Source organism: Salmo trutta, chromosome 30 (assembly GCF_901001165.1).
Source record: "Salmo trutta chromosome 30, fSalTru1.1, whole genome shotgun sequence".
In the NCBI taxonomy this organism is placed as follows: Eukaryota; Metazoa; Chordata; class Actinopteri; order Salmoniformes; family Salmonidae; genus Salmo; species Salmo trutta.
This window is the reverse complement of record NC_042986.1, coordinates 29457999-29466266: the sequence shown is the minus strand read 5'-3', so window position 1 is coordinate 29466266 and position 8268 is coordinate 29457999. Positions and strand designations below refer to the sequence as shown.

The window sequence follows — 8268 nt, the reverse complement described above, 5'->3', positions numbered from 1 at the left end:
TTTAACTAGGCAAGTCAGTTAAGAACAAATTCTTATTTACAATGACGGCCTACCGGAGAACAGTGGGTTAACTGCCTTGTTCAGAAGCAGAACAGATTTTTACCTTGTCAGCTCGGGGATTCAATCCAGCAACCTTTCGGTTACTGGCCGAACGCTCTAACCACTAGGCTACCTGCCACCCCAAACCAGCGACCTATGGAACTGCTGCCCCAAACCAGCAACCTAATATCTGTAGCTGATGTTAAATAAGCTACATTATTGAGGGTGATGTCACCATGGTCATTTGTTATGGATAGTGTTGTAATGGTGTCCTCACATTCTTTACCCACATGCAAAAGGCATTTAAAACGTGTTAGCTACTGTTAAAAAAAAAAATACTATTAAATGTGCTTATACTTCTTTTTCAAATGGGCTATACTATTTTTTCTTTAAACCACACATTTTGGATGGATATTACAATACATTTGACATTTAAACGGATTAGTAAAGGAAGTAAATTCTATTTATTTCATCTGACAATGTTGTCTAATGCAGTGTAAACTTCTGACCCCTGTAAAGCCTTTGATGTGACTTGATAGGACCAGTGACTCCATTACAGAAGTATGTGATTGTAGGTTTTGTCGCAACGCTCCAACTCTTGACCACTGTACTTTCCCATTATTGATGTCTTCAAAACATGCCAATATATGACAGGCTTACTGCTTAGCTATTGATTTTGTGGTGTAACAACGGTTACAAAACCAGCACTTCTAACAGCTCAGACGTTGTCAGAGACAAGTTATTGCATTCTGTCTGTCACTATGGAATTGTTTGTGGACACTGACATTTGAGTCATTCAGCTGAAAATCTCTTCAAAGCAGACGTCATATACTGCATGTATGGAAAAATCTCATAGCGTCTTATAATTATTATACCCTTTATGTACAATAATACGGCCTATTTATTTAAAGTTTCCCTGATTTTGAGGCTACAGAGAAAACAATGTTAGCCTGGATGCAAGATAGACTTTCTCAGCCTGTTAACTCTGGTATAGAAACTGTTTGGCATTGTATCATTAATGAGTGCCGTTTCTATTGCACACAGCATATTTTAATGATTGGGTCACCTTTTCATCAGTACCATGGGCAATGTCAGGCATTGCTAACTCCACTCAGACTCAGAGGATGATGATTGGACAGGTCATATTCTAATTGAGTGGAATATTCTAACTGAACAGACATCTCAGGCTGGCATCTAGGCTAGCACAATGTAACTAATGACAACATAAATTTAGCTAATCCTGGAGTAAACTTTATTTCATGATTGATGAACAATTTGTTTACATAGCTATACATACTTGTTGATGAAATGTTGAGGTTCTATTATTTCTTCTTTTCAGGCTTCTGAACTTTGTCTAGACCCTGGATGTACTTGTGGGAATTTGGTACTCATCTGCAAAATAAAGTGGGGAAAAGCCTTAGAAATGATGCACATAAACACCTGTTAAATCAAGAGTTGGTATTAAGACAGTCTTGTCATGTGGTTACCAATAGGAAATGTTTGCGAACCTGCAGTAGCAGCAGTTTGCCAACTTGCTAGACCCAGTTTCCTTGCATCTGGACCAGGACTCGGTCCTTTGAGCCAGGGACGGAGTTCAGGGCTGAGCTGGCCTGGACTCTGTGCTGCAGGGCTAACAATACGGCCATGGGGTCCACACCATACCCCTCCAGGTTATTTATCATGGTCACCTACAGAGAAGGGAGGAACGGATATTTTATTAACCACAAAGATTGAGTAGTGCTGCTTTAAAACAAGAAAGATTGTAAAGAGGTTGTCGTGGCTGTACCTGCTTGTTGGAGCTCCTGGAGGCCACAGAGATGTCTATGGGCTCAATGTGGCCCTTCTTTACTATGGGTGGCTGGCCAGGGAAGACCAGCTGGTGGCAGTGCTGCATTTTGTCTAGCGTCCTGTGGACACAAGATGACGCATCATGACTTTACATTATACATTTTAGTCATTTAGCTCTTATCCAGTAGTGAGTGCATACATTTTTCACTGAGCTCTGTCAGAGTGACCATCGGGTTCTTGGTCAACTCCCTGACCAAGGCCCTTCTCCTCCGATTGCTCAGTTTGGCTGGGCGGCCAGCTCTAGGAAGAGTCTTGGTGGTTAAACTTCTTCCATTTAAGAATGATGGAGGCCACTGTGTTTCTGGGGACCTTCAATGTTGCAGAAATGTTTTGGTAACCTTCCCCAGATAAGTGACTTGACACAATCCTGTCTCGGCGCTCTGCGAACAATTCCTTCAACCTCATGGCTTGGTGTTTGCTCTGACCTGCACTATCAACTGTGGGACCTTATATAGACAGGTGCGTGCCTTTCCAAATCATGTCCAATCAATTGAATTTACCTCAGGTGGACTCCAATCAAGTTGTAGAAACATCTCAAGGATGATCAGTGGAAACAGGATGCACCTGAGCTCAATTTCGAGTCTCATAACAAAGGGTTTGAATATTTATGTAAATACGTTTTTTTATAAATTTGCAAAAATTTCGAAAAACCTGTTTTTGCTTTGTCATTATGGGGTTTTGCGTGTAGATTGATGAGGACTTTTTATTTAATCAATTTTAGAATAAGGCTGTAACGTAACAACATGTGGAAAAAGTCAAGGGGTCTGAATACTTTCCAAATTCACTGTACCTGTATCATAATAACTGCCAATCTCTCCTCTCACTTGTTCTCCAGTTGAGTAGTAATAGTTACCTTGTGGTAGTGATGCGCGGGGCCGCATGGTTATATCCGCAAGGTCATGAAATATTGTGTGGATGAAGGGCGGGTGGCAGGCAGGTTGAATAAAGAGCAAACAATATATAAAAAAATCCATACATGTATACTTATTGTGCAATTTATATATATATATATATATATATATATATAGGCTACATTGAGGTTTTTCTTTCATTATTTTAGGCTATATGGTAGTAGTGCGTTAGCCTACACTTTTAGGGATTAACTGTACACGCGGCAAATGCGGCAAATAGCTTACATGCCATGTATGCTTTTGGGAACGGGCAGAAAAAGTCAACGTCAATCCACGGAAACAAAAAGGACAACGTCTGAGTGTAATTCAATAAGACAAGCGCCGTGAATTGGAGAGTTGAAAATAAAGAGAAGGGAGGGCCAAAAAAGTAATATTTGGTGAAGTGGTAAAAGAGGATGATAGCAGTGCCGGCTATGTTATATGTGATGATTGTGAGGCGATATAGCCTACAAATTCGACAGTCACAAGACGGGGACTTAATAGTCCATGGCCTGTCAAGGGAACTGTAGCCTATTGTTCAGATGGGTTAAATGGAAACTGAAATCTGGACACTGACTCTATGTCTATAACCTCTCACATAGCCTTAATATTAACTCCTTCAAAGGCTAAATTTTGACTTGGGGAAAAAGAGTGGAGAAATATGATTTCTTTTTTTCAGCATCTTGAGAGAATGCAAATGTACAGTTAGATACCGTCTGTTGAGGTGCTATCTTTATCAGCATCATAAAAGCTGATAGTATTTTAATCACATCAAATATGCATCCAAGCAGAACTGGGTTTATTTAATCTTCTAGGGCAACATATAAAGACAGAAGAGAAGCTGCATGTATCTAATTATAGGCAAGTTGACTAACAAATAGCCTACCAAAATGTCTTAAATTATAAGCAGAAACATATCTAAATCGGGCAAAAGAAATTATCCTGCACCCCGTCGAAAAATGGTTTTGTCGTCTCTGACTGTAGCCTACAGCGCATTTTCTATATTAGCAGGTTAGGGTCGGGGTACAGATTTTCACATATAGTCGGGCGGTTGCAGATGGGTTATTAGCAATTGCGGGCAGGTGTGGGCTTCTCGGGTCCTCTGGGTTGGGACACGGTTCCTCTTCACCCCCCTCAGTGGCCTGTTCATCATCCTCTTCTTCCTCTCCATACATTGCCTTGAAACCCTCAGTGTCCACATCAGGAATGGAGGGAGGACCAGCCTTGTCTCCAAATTCCATAATGATAGTAGATTGGGAATGCTGTCCGGGTTATACTTATTGACACTAACCATGCTGCAGTGTGTGTGGAGTTTGACTGGATCATCTGTGCTCACCACAGGCTGTCCATGTAGGTGTGGAAGATTGACACCCCTCTGCCCTTCATGCCCAGGACTTGCATCTCTGCATTGGACATGGTGGCAGTGCACCAATGCCCACTGCCACGGGAGCCCTGGCAACAAACAATCACAACGTTGTGAGCAAGAATATGAAGCCTGCCATTGTCAGTGTGTTTACAGTATGTCAATGTGTTCATTATAGACAGCGGTAACAGCTAATCACGACTGCAAATGGATTCAGTCAATCAACTTACCTGTTGCTAACAACTTTAACAGCACAGAAGTCCCCCTTCTTCACCTCTGGGATACCACTTGGAGGCACCACCACTCCAGGCAGCATGAGATCTGTGGAGGAGCAGAGAGGGAGGATAGAGTTTCAGAATACATGTGAATGACTGATACATTGATTAATATCAATCCAGGTTTTATGTAAGACAAATAACCTTACCTGCCCCTCCAGCCAGCTTCTGTAAAACTGGAGGCCATGTTGTGAATGCTGGCAAGACATGGGGATAACGCCAAAGCTTATACACTGGAAAACAACAAGACATACAGTAGTCAAGATTTCTATTTTTTTTCCTGAGCTGTATGGTCAGTGCATCTCTGCCACTTGAGACATTTGGACTGTAACCCTACCTGTGGGATAGACATGTTGACTGTAACCCTTCCTGTGGGATAGACCTGTTGACTATAACCCTACCTGTGGGATAGACACGTTTCTCCAGCTCAAAGAACACTGGGTTCTTATGAAGCACGTAGAGGGTGACTGCATCTCCCTTGTGGGCATAGATCTTCACTACATTTAGCTCCTCTTTGTTTGGGACCAACTCGGACAGTTCCACCGCAGACAGAGAGGGAAAGGTTGTGGATATGTCATCTTCCAGCTTCCTCCTAAGGTGGGTAGAGGGGCAATATGAAATATTGTTGTAATCTACGTGAAAAAGTTTTCAGGAAATGTTGTGATGCTATCATTCCACAAAAATCCTAAGTGAATTATAAGCACCATGTATATCTTTAGTTGTTTGTAAGTGTGACTCTAGAAAATGGAACAGGGGTTATTCCATTTGATTTCAATCACTTTTTGACCTCACCCTTTACATTTGAATGAAACTTTCCATACATATTTGCCCATGTTAGAAGTGGTCAGAAAGTTACTTTTTGAACCCGAATGCAAAAACATTCAGGAGATTTGTGTGCTGAAAGTTTACCCCACCATACCATGAGACATACATGTCTTCATCACTGGAAAATACGAACGGTTGAGTTTGATATCAGGGTGGGTGTCATTTCAATCATAGAAATATAATTAATAGAATGAACCTATCCTTCAGACCACTGCAATTTAGAAATTGTAATTTAATTACTACCACAAAGATGGCCGTCAGTCCACCCATCGTCGAATGTCAACTTAAATGGGAATGTCTAATCTATTATCAATATTTATATGATTTCAATAGGTTTCATATGGAAGATTGACAGTGTACTTTAAAACAACTGATATTCCCATTCAAGTCAATATTATCTGACGTGTAGACGTCCAACCATCTTTGTGTACCATTTGATTCCCATCCCCATTTTAGTACATTTAACACCCACCTTGTGTTAAGAGCATGTTGTCTCAATATTAATGAATCATAGTGGCCAAAAGGCTGTATTAGCATGGGCAGCGTCATTGAGGGCTTCCACCATTTTAATGTAGTCAACCGGTATGACTTCCAACTTCATTGGCTGATCTCTCCTGGTGACCCTGTTGGAGTCATGAAAATGGACTACTTCAAATGGAGTTAGCCTCAATGGCACTGCCCATTCTGTCACAGACACAAAGCTGAGTCCTCTATCTATCTCTATGGTTTCAACCGATGGCGGCCACAACTCAAACACTTCGGATGATATAAAAAAGGGTCTAATGCTGTGTTCAAAACATCTGGGAGCTCGGAACTCTCTGACTTAAGTGCATTTAAAACAACTGGGACCTCGAGAAAAAAAAGAGAGCCAACTGGGAAAAAATCTATTTGAACAGTCATCCAACTCGGAATTTGGGCCTCTTTCTAGAGCTCCTACTTTCTGACCTGAAGATCACTGACGTCATGATTTGACCTGGTAATTTTCAGAGTTCCAAGTTGTTTGAACCCCGCATAAACTACAACATAGGCGAAAATTGAAAATAATCTGAGTTTATGCATTTTTTTGATAATTTAAGTTAAAGATACAAAAACTATTTAAAAGTTATAGAAATGATCAAATAGTGTGACAACACTCTTGTAAGATTTTAAATATCAAACTCGACCGTTAATCTTTTCCAGTGATGAAGACATGGATGTCTCATGGTATGGTGGAGTATGCAAAAATGGTCAACTTCAGGCACCTCCTCTACTGAATGTTTTGGCATTCAGGTCCAAAGAGTCACTTTCTGACCACTTCTACCATGAGCAAATATGTATGAGGGTTTGTTCAAATTAAAAAGGGGTACGGTCAAAAAGTGATTGAAATCAAATGGAACGACCTGCAGGTCTCAGTCACAATCTAGCAGATGACATGGCATATCTTTTCCAGACTCCTCTGACCCTGGCTGTGTCTGGGTACCTTTCTAGCTACCAAAGAGGCTGGATGCCTGTAGTTTGCATATGCAGCGATAGCCGACTAAACTCAACGATGGAGTTGAGCGGCGAATAGAAAATATCGTGTGTAATTGCTGCCTATTCTTTGGGTGCTTAAATGTGTCGTTTTTCATTAAAACGTCGGAGCTCCAGTCGGCCCACCACATTACTCGTCGTCGCTCAACTCCATTGTAAATCGTTGAGTTTAATGTGGAACGAGTGACTCCTCACCTATCGGAGCGTTTAATCACTGTGTTGGACTTGACACGGAACTCTTTCGCAAACATACTGAGACCGTCATCTACTCAAGTTCTTACTATTAAATGTATTCAATTATATCGACTAGCTAAGTTTAAACCCACACTTCTCAAGTTCTAAAAAAAATAAATAAAAACATTCAGCACGAAAATGAACAGCAGCTATTTTGGTGCATCACAAACTACGTCCGGAAGGATTCTGCCAATTGCAGTAAAATGGGTCCTATGAGATACCTTAAAGGCCCAGTGCAGTCAAACACGTGATTGTACTGTGTTTTATATATATCCCCACTATGAGGTTGAAATAACACTGGGAAATTATGAAAATGCACTTTTAGTCAAAGAGCTGTTTGAAAAGATTGTTTGCCCTCTTCTCTGCCAATAACAACTAGTTTTTAGTTACACATCCCTATCATTAGGCTCCTCCAATTAGGCCCCACTCTCAGACCACTCCCAGACAGTCCTAGCAAAATTCTTGCTTGATAAATTACATTTAGCTAAGAAGCTGTTTTTGTTCATTTTTGACAATTTTAATTCTTTAATTTTTTACACATTAGAAATTATTGAGATTATTATTATATTGAGATTAAATTATTGATATTGAGATAAAAACGTCCGCATTGGACCTTTATGCACAATGTCCACCAGATGCAGATGTTTCGCCAGATGTCTAGTCCCCATTTTCTGTACTTGAGGCAATTGCTTCGCTTTCAACTTGCTAAAAGATAGCTAGTTGGAGTCTGTGTGTATTTCTGTTCGTACCACCGCAAGGTAAAGCAACGCAGGATAAGAAATATTGAATGCATGTGGTACAGAGAATGCACCGCAACCTAGTGCGGCACCGCCAAAGTAACGTTGCGGACTTCTCCATTGAAAATGAATGACCTCTGTGGAACAGAAAGAGCTTGATGCATCTGGTGGATATGATGCGTTAACGCTTCGAACACACCGACAGTGTTTTTAAGCAAAATAGGACGCAGCAGCTGGATATGTATGCAACAAAAGTTCAACATTCACCCTCTGCTACCATTTCTGTCAAGCCGTCTACGCATACCGTTTGACGCATACGTTCGATAAATCCACTGTATGTACTGCACCTGCCTCTGCAACGCCGCAATTTCATTGGAAATTAATGTAATTCTGCTGTACCAAAATGCAAAAAGGCTGTCGCTGTGTTCGAAGCGTGAAGGGCCTTTAAACTAAATTTTGACTGCACTGGGCCTTTAAAATATCCAATCTGTGGGAAGATCTCAATTGTAACCTTCTCGTATCCTCCTCGCGTCCTCTCTTCTCTTTCT

At 40.9% G+C, this 8268-nt stretch overlaps 1 pseudogene; it reads right to left on the bottom strand.

Moving 5' to 3' along the window:
- Nucleotides 1-615: 615 nt before the first annotated feature.
- LOC115168457 (eukaryotic translation initiation factor 2D-like) lies at nt 616-7529 on the bottom strand (annotated as a pseudogene).
- Nucleotides 7530-8268: the final 739 nt, after the last annotated feature.